Below are 19,488 nucleotides of genomic sequence, written 5' to 3' on the forward strand. Positions count from 1 at the left end.
TCTAGTATGTGAGTAGGTGTCCTGTAGTGCTATTAAATGTACCACATAATGCAGCTTGTTAATAGGCCTCTATGTGTTTTACAAACACATCAAGATGGAAGGGGATCTTTTATTTTGTGGAACTGTACCCTAAGATGTAGGATAACAATATTGGATTAGAAGGGGACATACTGTTAGATCTTCTTCTGGCTATTTGTACAAATATCAAAAATGTATGCTGATGGGTCTTCTATTTGTCCTCTAATCAGCTCCAAAGTGTGTTACAAAATTGATTAATCATATAATGATGCCAATAAATGGCATATTAATTTGATTCATCAGTCTCTGGTTTTAAAGACCATGTAGATAGACAAATCCATTACATATGTCACAATATTTGCTGGTAAAGGCACAGTTGTACTACCCACATATCTTTTAATAGACAGTTTAGAGCATTCAGTGAAGACTGTCATGGACATCAGAACTGGTGCAATGAGGGTATTTGCCCTTGACCCTGCACCTTAATGGCCCCTATGTTGTAGCTATAGATTCACAGTTCAAGAGAATATCATTTTAAGCTTTACTGTGCTTCCTTATGCATTGATAATAATCACATCCTGAAACACCTTTTGTGGAGTTTGGGAACTGGAAGACTCACCCATTCCCTGTACTTCCTTATGTGGTGGAGGCTAAAGCTTCTCAATTTGTGATTGGTGGATTATTGTGCCAATGAGACGCTAAGACTGGGCAACGTCATTCTGTGGCATTTCCGCCAGAAATCTGCTGCCCGTTGAATGCAATTATACCATCACAGAGAATGAGAGAAGAATGGCATGCTGTTATTCTACCAGGTCTTCTAGCCTCAGGAGTTCAATCTTGGAGCTATTCAGTTATAGAAAGCTTTCCTCCATTCATGTATATGTGTTTAAAGCAAGATGAGATTATCTTGTTTGGTTCGTCTTGGTTTCTAATTGGTTGATTGTGATTTGTCAAAAAGGTTAACACTGTTCAAGAGTAATAAAGATTCAAACACATGTTTTGAGCATTTCATAAATCAGGCAGACCATGCTAAGAGAATAATGTAAACTAGATAATGCATATATATCAATTTGCTTTACTGGGGCATAGAAATATATGCCTTTGATCAAATATGCCATAAGATACATCAAATGTCACTAACTTTGAAAGAAAATTCATTTTTGACAAACCGCTCCTCCCCCAGAACAAATAAATTCAGCTTTCTACCACTTAAGCCTATGTCTAATAAGTTTAGGCCAGATTGCTATAAATGCACTATTCCATGGTCATTTTTCAAAAGAGACATTAGAGTCACCCACAAGCCTCACTTTGTAAATCACCTTATTTCTTATAGTTTTGAGCCATATTACTAGCATAATGTGAAACATGGTGCAGTATTTTTCAATATATTCTAATAAAATAAGGGAAGGAGAAATCACACTCTTGCCTGTAAAGAAGCTTTTAAATTATGGCAAAGTTTGACCAATGTTAGTGCCCCAGTAATATGTGTTGAGAAATCTCCTGTTGATAATACCTCCTCACTTCGTGGGCAGAGTCCATGGAGAAGTTGATTGAGTGGACAAATACAGTTTTGATTATGTAACAAAAGCTTCTGACATACGTACATTCAGTGTGCAGCTTGTTAGCTTGATATATTGGCAACATTACTTTGGTGGCATCAGTCAACAGATACAATAGCAGCCAAGAATGTGTGTACAAGAAGGCATGGAAACAATAACGAACCTCAAAAGTATCATTACTTACCCATGTGATAATGTAGCCATAGTGTGTTAAAATCCCCTCATATTTTGATATCATGCTGCAATCATGTGACTAGAAGCCTCCGCAGTGCTTTAGGCAAAAGATAATTCTTGAAATGCCTCTTTGGTGATATTGACATTATGGAAATCTGTTTTTGTCTATGAAATGAGATATTATTTAATATTATGACTAGCACTACAGATCTAGTCGAAGCACTATCTGCTGCAGTGCAAAACATATATTTCTGCTATGTCTTTAGAGCTCTAGACAAAATAGAAGCTATTATAAAGATGCTTCTTGTATATTTAGCACATTGCAGGTGATGGGGCTGGCACAAACAGTGTATTGGGGACACTACATTGCGGGGGGGAGCAAACCCAATGTTATGTTTCATACAGGTGCCTAATATAGGTTCAGGTAGCAACCAGACCTTTCACCCACATTTCAGCTAAAACTACACTACACTACATAATGGTTCTTAGTCCTGACCTTTTACCGAGTAACGGTAATGCCTTAATGGCATGGGGTTTTCTCTCAAAACTAGCCTCATTCATTAGCATGAGGATTCTTGCAATCACAGCAGGACTACCATCTCCTTCATAATAACTTAGTCCGACATAACAAAGCAAGGTATCTACCCTGGGGGTACCACATTGGGTATATAAACACCATATCTTTGCTGAGGCAGGAGAGGAGAAAAGGACTTCAATGCTGACACACTGACGCAAGACGCTGAAGTTCTTGCACGCAGACACTCCAGCTTGCAGTGGTCTGAAATCCCTTGCAGGGTGTTCATTTAGAGATCAAGACGGGGTCCCACAGTCTCTCACTTACGGTAATTGTGTTGACTTTATCCTAGAGGAATTCTTGGCTCTACACTCCACTTAAGTACATTAGGTTAGGGTCGCATCGTAGGAGTACGCATTATTACTGTCATATATTTTTATACTTGCCTGTATTAATTGTTTTAGCACTATGGTAGGAATCTACCATCCTTTTACTATATTTTTGCTTACAATCATCTATATCTGTTTCTGTCTTATGGTTATTTCTTTACACCTATTTTACATTAGAATGATGCTAGTCCAATAAATGCTTATTGAAAACGTCCCCATACTTCATTCTGTGTATCTCTCTGAGACAAAAATGAGCAGGAATGTGTTGGACCTGTCAGCTTTAGGGCGGTCTCCCCCTACATTCTTGCCTTTTTTGCCTCCCACTTAAGATACATTTTTGATGGACTTAGGACTCTGGGAGCCTTACCGCAGCTAAACAGTGGTAAGGGGCAAGTGCTCTCCCCTTAAAACATGGTGACATTGACAAACCTGCTACCACAGTGAGGCCTGCCCCTCCATAGGCTAACCCTGGGAACCCCCTTTATGGAATAACTTCTTAATGGGACATAGGAAGTATGTTGTGTTTGGTATCGTTGGAATCGTAGCGGGGAACCCTCTATAGTGGTGTATTGGGGTTGGATATTACTACTTTAGAAATCCCACTTTTAGAAGTGGACATTTTCCTGCCTGCACTTAGTTTGTGCACTGCAGACTCCCCCCTCCCATCTGCATGCTGATCGCCTTCCTGGGCTATGAGGAGGGAGTGGTGATTCACACCTTTATACTTAAAGAGGCTGTGACCGGCTTCCCCACAATAGACTTAACAACCTTGCCTTTGTCACTGTAGACAGCCAGGAGCCAGGTCAGGGAAGGCAGGGAACACCCCAGAAACCCCTAGACCCTTCCAGAAGCTTCTCCCCCTTCTAGTGACTGGGCACCAGGGTATAAAAGGGAGGGTCCGGGCCACACATCTTGTTACACTGCTGGATCAAGAGGAAACTCTGCTAGAGTACAGACTTCTGCACCCGGAGGATTGCCACTTTACTGAGGCTGACTGCTCTCAGGAACTGCTGCCCCAACTTACTGCCTGCTGATCTTGCCCTGCCAGAGGGGAACTGGAATAACACCTCCAGAGTGTCTCCACAAGAAGTTTGACTGATTCCCTGGTCACTTGGTTCACAAGGACAACAGCGCTTTGTTTTTAAAAAGTGCCCCAGTGGTGCTCTGGGAGCAACAAAGTCCCGAGGACTGCGCCTGCAACGAGGCCCTGAAGACTGCGATCGTCCTAGGGTATTCTGGATCGTCACTGCTGCTGGCTTGGGTGACTCGTTATTCAAATTGCCTCAGAACTCACTGCTGCTGGCTGGCTCGAGTGAAAGCACATCAAAATCGTTCCTGAAAATCACCTGCGTAAAGTTGGCAGGGGGTGCCTACCCTCTGCTGGCAATGGGCGTGGGTCCTGGGTCCACATTGGGGCCAATATCAGAGGAAGCTATGCCACGACCCGGCATTGCCTATCGACCAAGACTCCGCCGAGACGCGTCACAACTGACAAAGGAGCCGAAGGAGAAGAGCTGCGCTCGCCCCAGTGAGGGCTGGCCCACCCCATCCATGCATCGTCGTCACAAAGCAGGAATCCCTGAAGACAGAAGAACCTCGAGCTGGTATTGGCCTTGTCTTCCCCCCCACGTATAAGCTCAGCGTTGTGCGCTGAGCTGCTGTGCTTGGTGTTGCCTTGGGCGGGCTGCCGGACAGAGGCTGTGTGAATGTCCACCTTCGGTGGGACTGCTGGAGACTGTGTAGGTCCGCATCTGGAGAACGGTTTTTGCTCAGAAGAGCCTGTTGTAGTTGGGGCACTTTAAAATCATAATCTCCTCATTTGGCCATATGCAAAGCATTTTTTGAAAGCTAACAACCTTACAATAACGTATTTTAAAGTGTTTTACCTACTCCTGCAGTAAAGTGGTCACGGGGGCATGATTTCTTTGTGGCTCACTATCTGAGCGGGCATTGACATTTTGAAGAGTTTAGAGGCCGCCGGAGCACCGTTATGCCGGGACAAAGGAACAAGTGCTAGTTACCTTTAAACCTACTGAAAAACAAAGACAGTCTATTCCAAATCAGAGACAGTTCCTACCCGACTATTTGTAACAGCCTCTCAAGACATTTTACTAAGAATCTTCACTCGCGTATGATGGACTTTGACTTTTTTTTTATCTTGCCAAATTTTAGATAAAGTTACTTTATTTTTCTAAAACTGGTGTGGAGTCCTTTTGTGGGGTCTTACTGGATTGATGTGGGTGTGTTACACAAATACTTTACACATTGCCTCGTGAGTTAGGCCTTTTTGCTCTGTGCCAAGCTACCAGAGGGTGGTCCAGGGTGTTTTGGGACGACCCTGTCGGAAGCAGTGGTCCCTACTTGGACAAGGGTGCCTACGCTGCCAACCAAAGACCCCGTTTCCAACAGAGTGACTAAGCGAAAAGTATTGTATTGTTTCCACAATACCCGATGGGACAGGGTTGTCATGTTAGATAATTGCCAAGAACTATTCTCTCCTTGGTAAGAAAAGTTTATAGTGGCACTGGGCTCTATCTGCTATACAGGCTAACATAAGTGGTGGGGGTGTCTAGAATCAGTCTGAACACCAATCCCGCTGTGTAAGTTGTCTAAATGTACAGGTCCTATATAGGTTTATAGGAACTACACAACACCAAGGCATAGCGCTGTAAGGACACATATACATTTATATATATGTATATATATATATTTAAAATAATATTAACAATATTTTGAAAACCACCAGTGAGCTTGTCTTTCCTAACTTTGGAACTGTAACAGACCTTTGGACCATTAAATCACCTTCAGGTCATTCTGGCTTTGCAAGCTTCTCCTGATCCTCATGCTAAAAATTGAAGTCACAATCGAGGGCATGAAAATATGATATTAAATGAGTAAAGTCAATTATGATATATATTTTTTATTCAATAAGGATTTTGAAAGCATTGGAAAAAATGTAGAACAGACAAATCATTGTTTCACATTTTAATTAAACCTATCACAGGTCCGTATTTGTTAGCAAAATACACATCTTTGTGTAGCTTGTTACAAAAAAACCGATTCATTCCTGTTTTCTTAAAAAAAGTTTACAAAATGTCTTGCATATTGAGACAAAATCTAAATCTCAAAATAAATAGTGGAAAAATGACTCAAAACACTGATAAACAACCACTGTACGGTTTGATTACTTTGCATGTTATTGGAACCCATTTTAGCTCCTCTATAATTTACATTCCTTCCTCTATTTAAGCGTCTGTTTTCCTCAGTAAGTGTAAAACCTAGAGTTTCTTTATCGCAAGTCTGTAATAATAGAGCAGATGTGTTATTCTATAAATTTCATCATGGCGCCAGTGTCCATTATGGTGTTGCACAACCTGTTATCCTAAGCATGACAAGCTATCCACAAAATCGACTGAACACAACGTTTCCAAAAAACATTTAATCCATTTGTTACCTGTTCTTGAGTTACTATCTTCTATAAAATATAACTTTAATGGTCTGATACCATATTTTTCAAATGTATTAATCTTTTAACAAATATTTGTCCAAAAGGTGTCTTTATGCAATCATGGAATGCTTTTTTAGATGTGTATTAGCACTGCCAATTAAAAGAGTGCAGCATAACTTACATTGCAAAATCATAGCCCTAGGTTTGTGTCAGGATTTCATTCATACCATTTGCCTGGACAGATGGGGTGGTCTACATGAATCAATCCCTAGACTGGATTTGATTATGAATTAAGAAGTTACATTGATATTAAGCGTATTGCCTTTCTAAGCACACATTTAAAAAACGGAATACAAGTGTACAAGAACATCATCACATAATTTTCAAAGGAGAGAACTAATCATAGTCATATTAAGCTTTATTCTGAGTCATAACAAATAACCATAAAAAGCATTTACACAAAAAAGGCAGCATATTTCAATTACATTTCATTACATCTAAAAGAATATAATCATAATACCATAAATAGCAATTGTTCACGGTCAATCTCCCAATGTGCACAATCAGTTTCATTAGTTAGGCTTTATAAAAGTTTTAACACTTCAATAAAAGTTTACCTCTCTCCCAAAACCTATATATTATGTTTATACTAATGTCTTCCTAAAATAATTAAAAGGCTTTATGTGTTCTAGTACAGTATTTTTCCTATAAGTATCCAGGTTCATTAGTTACCCACACCAGTTATTACCGTGCCACCTTAAACCAATATTCCCCATGCAGTGTCCTCAAACAGTACATCGGGCCATTCTCTTTCTCGCATAAAAAACGCCCCAAAAGAAGGATGACATTCTGCAACAAATTTCTAACGATGAAGATAAAAATATACAGGGCAAAACTGTGTAAAGTTTAACTGTCTTATTATTAGTAAAATATGCCGCTTTCTGTATTGAGAGTAGAATTTACAAAAGAGGACCGCATGCATTGTGTTCTGGGGCATCTTATGATCACAGGGCCACTTTATTAAATCGATGGACCAATTGTTTGTAGTAGGAAAGGTGCAGAGTCTATGGAATATGTCCAATCTAGGGCGTGTGAGGACAAACCTGTGTCTTGAATTTAAAACAGATATCAAATAGGGCTGCATATTAAAAGTGGTTAATATCAGTTGATTATGTAAGATAGAAGATTTTGGGAGTTTGGTTATCAAATGAAGATCTTCCAAGTGAATCATTGCCTCCCTTTTCAAAGCTTTTCTGCTAATGGTAGATAGCATATCAGGATTGTCAAAATAATCGAGATGAGACATATCCACAAAAAATGTTTTACATATGCAAGCCATGGGATGCTCATGTATGTAGTTAATTTAAGGCAGTCAGCTATTATTGCTCGGTTTAGGACTGTAAATTCTGAAGTCCAAATCTTTTGCCAGACAGTATTGGTTCCAGCTTAATTACATGTGTAAGTAAAGGGGCACCAAGTTCAGAATGAAGAACATATACTGCTGTACTTTTAGGGTCTCCCAGGAGTTTTCTAAAAAAATCATTCTCAATTACTTGCATCTCTGCGCAGTTCTTGTGTCCCCATAAAGTGCTTTGCTAATGCATTTCGCTTTATATATCTTCATCATTATATCTGGGGGGCTTGTGCGTAGTCGTCTTGCAAAGCCTCTGAGGACCCAACAGGCCTTACTAAAGCAGATTTTTCTATTCTCGACCGCCCTTCTCCATGACCCATCTTTGTCGAATAGGACTCCCCGGTAAGAAAAAGTGTTGGTGAAACTGATCTTTGTTCCATCTATTGTTATGTTTCTACATTTTAAGCTACTTTTACCACACTTCATTATGTAGGTTTTTGATTGATTCACTCGGAGACCCAATTTGTTCATGTAGTCGACAAAGCTTGTCAGCAGCGTCTGTAGGGCCATTGGGGTACTGGCCATAAGGACTGCATCGTTCGCATAGAGAATGGCCGGGACAGGGCGCGATCCTATTTGTGAGAGATCTTTACAGGCAGCCACAAGTTCCTCCCCCACACTGTTTTATGTATGGGGTAACAAGAAAGGGGCCAACATGCAGCCCTGTCTCACCCCTCTCTCCATGCCAAAATCTCTAGTGCATTCCCCACAGGCGCCGTATCTGACCTTTGCTCTCCATCCCGTATATAAATCCCTTAGGAAGATAATAATCGGATTTTCCACCTCCATGTCTTTCAATATTCACCTTTGCGTGAATTACACAATCAAACCCCGATGTAAGCTCGACAAAGGCTAAATAGATGTTACCTTTTTTAATGTGGGTATATTTGCCAATGAGCATATTTAGGTTGAGACTTTGTTCGATTATCCCAACCCCGGGTCAAAAACCATAGTGCAGGTTGGACAATTAATTATGGATATTCGCCCAGAGTTGTAATCTCTCCAGGATAATACGCCCGCTATTTTTGCTAGGGAGTCAATCAGGAAGATTGCCCTATAGCACGCTGGGTTTAATCAATCTCCCTTTTTATAAATCGGTACAATGATTGATTCTCCCCATGACGGTATAAAACCTGCTATGCAGCACGCCCTCAGTACTTGTGTCAACAGTGGTCCCCAGAGGCTGATGTTATCTTTATATAAATCCACTGGGACTGCATCTGGCCCTGGTGCTTTCCTACTTTTACTGGCTTGAATCACTTTATTACCTTCCTCCAGGGGGAACTGAAGAAAAGAGGGGGTTTGTGAGATAGGTGCTTTCGTAATGACTGGTTCTCCCTTATCTCATTGATTTATAGTGACGGGTACCAAGTAAATACCAGCTAAGTGCTTAATCCATTCCTCTTCCAGGATAGCAGTCTCGATTTTAGGGGACACCTCTATATTCCATGGGGAGGAATTGACTATTTTCCAAAATGTTCTGTTGTTCTTGCTTGCACCCGCCTCCTGTAAGGTCTCCCAGGCCATCTCTCTTAAAAGCATTTTTCTTTTCTTTACTGCCTGTTTATATTCTGCTCTAGCTTGATGAACCTCGCTATTACACCTTGGTGTTTTATGTAGTGCCTCCTTCAGCCGTTTGTGAGCTTTGCTACAGAGAGAGTCAAACCACCCTTTATCAGTTCTTTTTTTGATCCCTTCAGTAGCAGACAGATTTTCCTTTATACACTTTAAGATAGCCAAAAAAGCCCCAATGGTTTCATTTGGGGTTGTTTCTTCATTTAGGCATGTGTCAAAAGCACACTTGTTCTTAGATATTATCTGTTTTACGAGATAATTTGGGTTCATCTTCAACCAACTCAGGATTTACCCAATGCGTCGTGGTAATTCAATGCCCTCTGCAATCTGGATAACATTATTGTTTCACTGTTTGAAAAAGTGTACAAATGATAATTGTAGGCTCAATAGGAAATGATAACTCAATGCTATTGAGCTTGTACAAAAATAGAGCCAACACAGTGATTTGACATTAGAATGTGGTCTATTACACTATAATCGGTCGATCCATTATAGGTTTTCTGAAGATACGCATATGGAATTGAGATTACATTAGCAAATGACAGGTCATATTTATATATGTTAATTTATTTACCTTATTTCCATATATGCTGTGTACAAAGTGTGATTGACATATTTTGGCTATATTTGTCATTCCGCACATTTTCCCCGCCTTATCATTACTGCATTGCCATTTATTAAACTCACCCCCCCCCCCATAAAATTGTTATATACTTTGTGATGTCTGCACTGATGCACTCTTGGTCATTATTTATTTCCTGTGGGATCTCTGTTATCACTCCTATAGTCTGAAAAATCAATGGTCAGTTGGGCACAGGCTTGTGTTCAATGTTTGTACAGGTGTAGCGTGCCACAGAGGTATCACCTAGTCGAACATTAGGTGTGACTGTGTAAGAAACAAGAAGCGTTCCCTTAAGTTTGGGAGCGACCCTCTGGGCGCTGCTGATTTGGATCGACTCTGCGACCTTTACTTAGTTTTCCATTGTATAACTCCAAAAAATAATCAGTTCATCAAATTATCATCATCATTTGATTTATTCTCTCACTTTCCAATGTTGAAATTCACATTGTGAAACATGTTTTGATCATACATCATACATGTGAACGCTTGGACCTCTCGTGTTACTTATAAAGATTAATGAGACTGATATCTTTTTCTAATCACGGTTCCCACATCTACTGATTTTGATGCATTGTTATATATGGTGTTATTTATATACTTTACAGTATAAATGCTTTAGATAGAAAGGTTTTTTGATGAATTAAGTTTGAACTAAACATGATTTTGCAATGTTCATACGGGACTGCATGGTCCTTTGAAGCAGACTATCCCATTCCAAGATGGCCGAAAATATTAGTTAACTAAACGCTAGTCCGACTTCACTTTCATACCTTCTGAAAGGGAAGCCGTCTTCACTTTTCAGGACACAATGTTTATTAACAGCTCAGGGTTAGTCCCGCGTTTAACCACCTTTGAAAATATAACGCGCGCAGCTGCACCGCAGCGGTAAGTTGACGACTTCGATACTAGGGAAGGGACGGGTCACAATTCAGGTTTATGCTAAGATATTGCCACACGTCCACGGGAGAGTAAAGTCTGTATTTTTCAGGTCAACGTATTTCATGTTTGCATCAAACACGTTTGGTGTTTCAATGATGTAGGCGCATTAAGTTTACGTGATAAGTTATAACAAGACATTTATTGTGAGGTTAAGGAGGTTGTCTCGAGAATGATTTTATTTAGTATCTGCCAATTTTATTTATTGTTACTATCATGTTTGAAGGCTGTATCACAAGTTGATTGTAATTAATTAGAGAGAATGATGGACCCTCATTTATACCCATTGTCTTTACAGATTCCCCTGATGAAGTGCCTACTATAGGTACGAAATGCATTGGGAAAGCTCTATACTTGCATATGGATGTATGATCAAAACATGTTTCACGATGTGAATTTCAACATTGGAAAGTGAGAGAATAAATCAAATGATGATGATAATTTGATGAACGGATTATTTTTTGGAGTTATACAATGGAAAACTAAGTAAAGGTCCCAGAGTCGATCCAAATCAGCAGCTCCCAGAGGGTCGCTCCCAAACTTAAGGGAACGCTTCTTGTTTATCACTCCTATAGTGGCATTGTTATAAAAGTTAATGATTACTAGACTGGCATATCCTTTTGAGTTACATACCAGTACTTGATAATATTGATTATTGGTCATAAAATGAATACTAGTGAACTGTAGATTATTATCTATATAGATACGCAGACTCCCTTTGCCCTGCCATGGCTTGATGGAATTGCTCAAGTAAAGTATGTCCTGTACCCATTTATATGGATGGCTTCTGTGATCCATTTGTCCTGGATACAGATAATTTGATATTTTTATATAAATCCTAGCCATTCTAATGTCTGTATTTTACCACGCAAGCCCACCACATTCCAAAACAAACATCCAAGCAACTCAGGTTTGTATTGTTCTACACTCTGTGTTTGAGTATCTGCAATATCCGCAGTGGGTGTCTGCGTGGCAGTGTTGTTCAGGTAGGGTTTTTTTTTATTTCTCTCCCCATTATCTTCACTAAATAGTGGTAGTGTAGGGATAATAGTAGTGCCACCCAAAGTTTTGATGTCAGGGGTTTTCTGTAGCTTCTTTTCCTCATTTATTTTCCGTCATGCATTAAGTCAATCAGTGCCATCCAACGAGGATAGGCATTGAAATCTATTATGGGTTGGGATTATCGGAATTTGGGGCCTCGGTCTCTGGTCGTACCTAGCATGTGAGGAGAAATCATTCTTTAGACTTAAGGGGTGGTAAAAATAACCCAGTGAGCGAGAAAAAATGCCATTTGCAAGGGTGCCATGGTAGACTAGACCAGCTGAGGCGATCTTAATGTTAATACCACACAATCTCCATCCTGGGTTTTACGCCCATTCCCAACCCACTTTACTCTCTTTGCCATCTGGCAAATGTTTGGTTAAACCTGATCTAACCCCCAGCCAGATTAAGGACTTAGGGACATATTATCAAGGGGGTTTATCTCCGCTTTTTTGGCTTTAAAAGCCAAGAAAGCGGAGATAAAATTATCTCCCTATTACCTAGCTGTCGCTAACACCAGTTAGCGACAGCTAGTAGGAGATAGCGACTATCTTGGGCCCCACTTTGCATGTCAGTGATATTTATCACTAATGACATGCAAAGTGGGCGTGCCAAGATGTTAGCGACTGGAAACAGTCACTAACATCGCTATCTCCTGTTACCATCTTTTGGAGATATTCGCGTTAAGCGCGAATATCTCCAAAAGCTAACACCTGCCCTGAGCAGTTCTTAGCAATGTTATCCAATTGGAGGTGGATAACATGGCTAAGAGGATTAGCTCGGTAATGCATGAATATCGCTGACTTTTCAGCGATATTCATGCATTGCGGCCGATTTTTATTGCATTTGCGATAAACCTTGGTAATACCAATGTTTATCTGCGATAAAAATTGCCGCAGCTCAGCGGTAAATTTTTGTCTCTACCCAAGCAATAGCGATAATTATCGCTATTGCTTGGTAATATGCCCCTTATTTCGCAGGGAAATCCAGCTCTCCTTTTCATTAATAGGCAGGGGGGGGGGGCACGTTAGTCAAAACTGCCACATATGGGGCAGCTGCTGGTGAGAAATCCAAATGGTCAGCTGTGTAATCAGCTGCCTTTTTATCTTGATTTCTAACTTGTGGAGTTGGCGGAACTACACTATTTTTATTGCTTTTCATATCCCCATCACCTGGCCTTGTCATACCCCGTCACTGCCCTCCTATGTTTTTACTATCTTTATTCATCAAAGAGTGTGTTGTCGTTCCTGTCACTATAATTGTATTACTTGTACATTCAATTGAATGTCCAGTTACAGCTTCTGTGTTAGGGAGGGGATCTACATCATAATTTGCGTTATACTTTTGACCTGCTGAAATTATCGCCAGAAGTTCCAAACAGGAATTAGTTCTTACTTCAGCTTAGGTTAGTCTAGCTTGTATTTTGCCCATCAGATCTTTCACATATCGATCAAGCATTTGTAGGCCTTGGTCAGGGCATCTAATTTTCCTACAATTGTTTTAGGGTTCGGGTCTGCAGTATTAAATGCTGGTCGTGTTTCTTGTTGGGTCAAATCCTGCTTCTGCAAACATCTCTTTTTATTCCTGCTCAGGTCTCAAGTAGGAAGCTAGCCTACACAGTGGGCTCGGGTTTTTTTTTAAGCCGTTTAAGTGGTGAAGAGTTAGATTTTCTTGGGGAAATACTAACTTTGATGTGTTGCATGCACCCATTAGTCTTGTTCGCCCCTCCCCTTTCAATCTCTCTTCTAGTTTCCTTTGCTACTGTTACATCTTCCTTAGTAATTGTACCGTCAATAGGTTTCACTTCTAGCATGCTGGTGTCTTAATGGACATTTCTCTCTCAGTCTCCTTGCTATGGCTCCCCCTGGTTTTGTAATACCAGAGATCTTAGGATCAATCATATATATCCGGTCTCTGCTTGCCCCAGCCATTCCGCTTCCCCCACTAATAATAAAGATTCCTTGACAGTAGAGATCTGCTTCTCTATCGCTCCTATTGTGCCAGTGATATATTTGAATAAAGATGTCTGTGTTTTGTCCGTGGGAGAGATTTTTCCGGCAGTGGCAAAGTGCTATCTTTTACCCATTTTATCATAAACTATCTCCAATTCCCCCTAAGTACCACTGTCTCAGGGGCAGTCTCGATAGACTATGCTTCAACAATAAAGAAATGCTGAAATTGGGCAGATTTATACATTTTGACTTATGACTCACCCCCTGTATCTCAAGTGCTCGCTATAATCTCTGTGTCAACAGTCATATCAGGATCAATGTCTCAAAGGAAAGGGGACGTTTACCAGTACCTTAATCAAAATCGTCTTGTCTTGATGTCACAGCTTGCTTCAGTAAGGCAAGAGAGAGGGATGCTGAATACCAAAGAATAAGGGGGATGCCCCGCCCCTCCCCGCCCTGCCTCCTCCTGTCTCCGATGGGTACAAGACGGGCCCGCCCTTGCTCCAGTCTTCACCCGGGCGTGGCCCACGCGGGCCCGCGGGAGCCGTATAGGTGATTTATGCGCCTCCTTGTGCAATGCTGATGACGGTGGGTGCTGGGAGTTGGAGTCCTCGCTCTTCTCTCTTCTCCTGGTGGTGCTCGCGCTATAGGTCCCTCGTGCAGCAGGCAAGTGGGCGTTTGGCTGGCTCAGACACAAATTAATTTCTTGGCTTTCCACGCCGCAGGAGCAGCAAGGCGATTTATGCGCCTCCTGACGCAATGCCTGTGACAGTGGCGCAGAGGCTGCTGGGAGGTGGAGTCCTCGCTCCTCTCTCTTCTCCCGGTGGTGCTCGCGCTATAGATCTCTGGTGCAGCAGGCAAGTGGGAGTTTGACTGGCCCAGACACAAATGAATTTCTTGGCATAGAACTAATCAAATTAGGAAGTACAAGAAAATGGTACTTGCACCACCCGAAATTTTTTGTTTTAGTAAATTGACCTGAAAGTATTTGTGAGTTAATGTTTGATAAATGGATATGGTAGAGACCCACCATATAGCTGAAAGAAAGCAGGCTCTTAGAAGGTGATTATATTCTGTCACTAACATTTCACCCTTCCTTATCTGCTACCAAGTCACTCTATAGATCAATTAATCTGTTTAAGGATTACGATTATGTTTATTGAAGATAATCCCATTGTGTCATTTGTAGTTGTAGTAGGTGATTAGGCAATGTGCCAATCTAGATGTGTCACTGCGATTCCTAAATATGTGTCATGAGCACAGTTGTCCCAAGATAGACTCAGCGATTGTATCAATAAAAGGAATTGCCTGAGGTACTTGTGGATTGACTGCATTCTATTAGTAAGGTTTGAAGTCGAAAAGTGGTAGTGAGATGATACAGCCTTAGGTAGACTGGAAGGAGGCGATCCAACCTAAGGCTTTTCCTTTGAGGCCCACGTTCTCCAGACTGGTCAATAGAGTAGGGTGGTGGATGTGTCAAAGTGATAGAGATTGTAGTAGGATGGAGGTGGCTGCTTCATTAATAATGGCTTGATTTTTAGTTAGCCTATTGTAGAGGCTAGAATAAATTCTGTCCCTCAGCAAGGATGGAAAATTCATCCAAGTGTTACCTGTTTAATTTGTAGTTTGCAGAGTTACATGCATCCAGACATGGCTGGTTATGCATTTACAGTTTAATAATCTTGGGTATATTAGGTTCTGTATCTGGTTATGTCCTGGCTTATATTTGAGCAAGGTGTCCGATGGCATGCTTGTATTGTTGTCCATATCCGAGAAGTGAACTTGAATTTTCTCAGTACTGTGAAGAGTGAGAAGTTGTCTTGTTGAACACATCTCCGAACTTTATTTGTTTGTCCAATTGCTTTGATTGCATGTTCACTCACAAGCTTCTGGGAGTTGCCTAAGTATATTCAAATTGGATAATTCTTCAACCCTTGATTTGTAGTGCCAGGACAGGGAGTCACTTTTCTTTCTTTGGAAAAGCACAGACAACTGTTGCCAGGACTGCTTTGGGTTCCCAGGTTCCCTGATGAAAAGTCATTTTAAGACAGAATCTGTGTAAGCCAGTCCATAGAGCCAGTCCTATGACAGCACCATCCATATAAAGTGCAGTCTGCCGAAATCATCCCCCGCTCGATTGTCACGTTTACATGTGCTTTCATCGAAGTTACATACATGAAGAACATGGCTCTTAAAATGATCTCTATTGTGAATTACGCTCTCCACTTGCAGCAAAGTAAATGCAAATCCATCCAGCTTGCTTGATAAATGTACATAATCATGAGCAGCCAAAATAAAATGATAGGCCTGTGTTAGGGTGGCCAACTGGCATGGGTGCAAATTCAGGATGGTAAGTGTAAAAATTCAGGACAAGGAGTAAACATTCAGGACATAAATTCAGGACAGGAGGTCAACACATCAGTGAATGTCATGCAATAGTGTATAAATAAATAGGCAAGGAACATAAGTACAAGTCACTTCTCCTGCCCTGTCACTTTCTCCTGTCCGGTCACGTCTCCTAACCCGTCACCGCTCCTTTGTCATTTACCCTGCCCCATTACTCCTCCTGCCCTTTCCCTACTCCTGCCTGTCACTGCTCCTGCCCGTTCACTGCTCCTGCACATTCACTGCTCCTACCCGTTCACTCTTCCTACTTGTTCACCGCTCCTACTCATGCCTAATCACAGCTCCTGCCCCGTCACTTCTCCTGCCCCATCACTTCCCCTACCCGTCACTGGTTCTGCCCGTTCACTGCTCCTGCCCTTTTACTGCTCCTGTCCAGTCAGTACTCCTGCTCATGCTCGATCACCACTCCTACCTCGTCCCTTCCCCTGCCCCTCACTTCCCCTGCCCCTCACTTCTCCTGCCCCCTCACTTCTCCTGCCCCGTCACTTCTGCTGCCTCGTCACTTCTGCTGCCTCGTCACTTCTCCTTCCCCGTTCTCTACTCCTGTCCGTTCACCGCTCCTGTCCATTCACCGCTCCTGTCTGTTCTCCTCTCCTGTCCGTTCACCACTCCTGTCCCATCAACACTCCTTCTCGTCACTGCTCCTGCTCATGCCTAATCACCTCTCCTGCCCGGCCACCTCTCCTGCCCCATAACCTCTTCTTCCCTGTCACTTCTCCTGCCCCTTCACTTCTCCTGCCCTGTCCCTTCTCCTGCCCTGTCACTTCTCCTGTCCCATCACATCGCCTGCCCCGTTCACTGCTCCTATCCGTTCACTACTCCTATCTGCTCACTGCTCCTGCACGGTTACTCCTCCTGGTCTGCCTAATCACCACTCCTGCCCGTCACTTCTCCTGCCCCCTCACTTCTCCAGCCCGGTAACCTCTCTTGACACATCACCTCTCCTCTCCTGTCCTGTCACTGCTCTGGCCCCGTCACCTCTCCTGCCCAGTCACTTCTCCTGCTCGGTCACCTCTCCTGCCCCATGACCTCTACTTTCCCGTCACCTCTTCTGTCCCGTCACTGCTCCTGCCCTATTCACTCTCTGTACAACATTAACAAATTACACAATGGGGCAGGTTCCCCACAGTGCTCTGTTTAGGGAAAGCTCCTCTGTAATCACTAACTCTGATCTCACTGGCGCATGATATGCTAAAGGCCGACGCGTTCGCATTGTCATTTGACAGGGGATAATCAGCCTCAGTCGCAATGACAGTGGGCCTGCCCACAGTTTGTGAGAGCTCAGGGAGGGGCTGGTGCAGCCTCTGGAGTTCAACACTGAACAAAAGGCGTCCGTAAAAGGAATGGTTACAGACGGACATCACACCAAAATGACAGACGTCCGTGAAATTTACTGACGGTTGGTTACCCTAGCCCGTGTGCAGTATTTGTATTCAAGCACCGCCCCTAAGAGAGGAATGCTACAACTAAGATGCTGTACCCACGGCAATGTGAACGTAGCACTCTCTCAATAAAGGTGCTAATGGCCAGGTACATATGGTCACCTGACGTAGAGGCACCTTTGCCAGCTACCAGATAAAGAAAATATAATTTGTAAATCTGGCATTATTTAAGAACAAAATGTGTACAAAACCAGAAGATTTGTTCTGCATTCAAACATCCACATGCCTCTCTATCCTAACGTGTCTAAGCTTATTGCCTAAACCTGAAAGCGGTATTGTTTGATGCATGAATCAAAAAGCATAATACAAAACTGTCAAGAGCTAAAACGCCTTAGTATCCAGACGAAGGAGGTCCCATTCGCAATATGGAGGAAAGAAATATCGCCCTGAAAATTGTTTTTGAATATGGACTACTAGTATATCATAAGGGTAAGTACATATTTCCTTTTCCTACCTCCGCTTCTAAGTACTTTAAAGAGATGTGTGGTTTGTCAAAGTATGTAGATAGATGTGTAATTAAAAATATAACATAACACAAGCTGGAAAAACACAGGGTGACAAGTAAGGGAAAGATTGGAGGCTGGAGCAAGAGAGGAGCCAGCGCCCCTTGGACATTGTGTCTCATATGCAGTGTGCTCAGAAACCGTGGCAGCATCTTTAGATGTGGATCTTCTCTCATCGATCTGCAATTGAGACGATGGCATCTCAGCTTTAGATTACATTAGAACTTCAAGAACGCAGGAACACGGCGTGGGTTACACGACTCCATCGGAATTTAAATCACAGCTTCATCCTTTTGTACTATGATAACGATTAAAAGTGCTGTGACAATTGCAGAAACATCTGGGCCTTTGTGCAACTGCACTACATGATTCTTGGCACATGAATTAATACTCTCTTAGGACCACCTGCTTTGTGTTCCTTTGCTTGCCTGTGTTCATAATAAAGCTTGCTCCCACTTGTGCTCTGCCTACAATTCAGGATGCGATAGTTGTTTTGTTGTACCTGGTATGTCAACAAAAGTTAGGGCATGAGTCACAGAGAAAATTATTAAATCTGTTCCTTCCAGAACTACTTTCATGGACAGGTGCAACTTTACAACTTGTTTTCAAAAGCACAAACATTCTCACTAGCACTCCTGGAAGGTTTTGACATTCACAGATTTGCTTGATATGCACCACTGGGAAAGTGATGAGACATAATTTCCAGGCTCCCATTTTCCCAGTACTTAAGTGTACATACCTTTCAATTTGCCTTGGAGAAATGAATGACAATATAGAAATGTGCATTTTGCTTTTTTTCTCCACAGGAAAAACAGTTTTCCCCATAGAGACAGTGCTTTTCTTGCCTGCCCTCCCGGTTTGGAAGTGATTTGTTCCCCTTCTCACCCTGGAGGAGGAGTTACTCTAGCTCTATGCTGGATTAAAACTCTGAGCATTTCCAAGGAATAAAAAGTCAAAGGAGAGTTTGTGCATACCAACAACCTCACGAGTGGGTGGCCATTCACAAGCTTTCAAGACAAACCACACCGTATTCGGTCTACTCTCCGCCCTCTGTTGGTGGTATTCTATTGCAGACTTCTTAGCACTCAGGGTGGAGAAATCCGGTAATAACAATATTTAGCCCTGTCAGAATATTTGTGTGAATTCCTGACATACATTTACCTCCAAAAATGACATTAATTAGGCCTAGAGTGTGTTTGGAAATCTTTCATGCTAATCATCGTCATGGCATTTGCACCATGGCATCATGTTAGGTGTTTACATAGTGTACAGGAGAGGAATTATAGATTTATGGGCTTTGTTTGAATCGTAGCTTAGTCAACTTTTAATAAAATTAGCTTCTTGTGTTCTGTGACTGTCCGGCCTATGGAGCGCAGTGCCACAATGAGATAGCATCTTGAGACTGCGGCTGCCTCAACATATTTATATGCCCCTGGACCCCACTTCAGCTTTGAATGACAGCTGTGAAACCTCGAACAGACACTCTGGAAATCTG

Source organism: Lissotriton vulgaris, chromosome 1_1 (genome assembly GCF_964263255.1).
Source record: "Lissotriton vulgaris chromosome 1_1, aLisVul1.2, whole genome shotgun sequence".
NCBI classification, from domain to species: Eukaryota; Metazoa; Chordata; class Amphibia; order Caudata; family Salamandridae; genus Lissotriton; species Lissotriton vulgaris.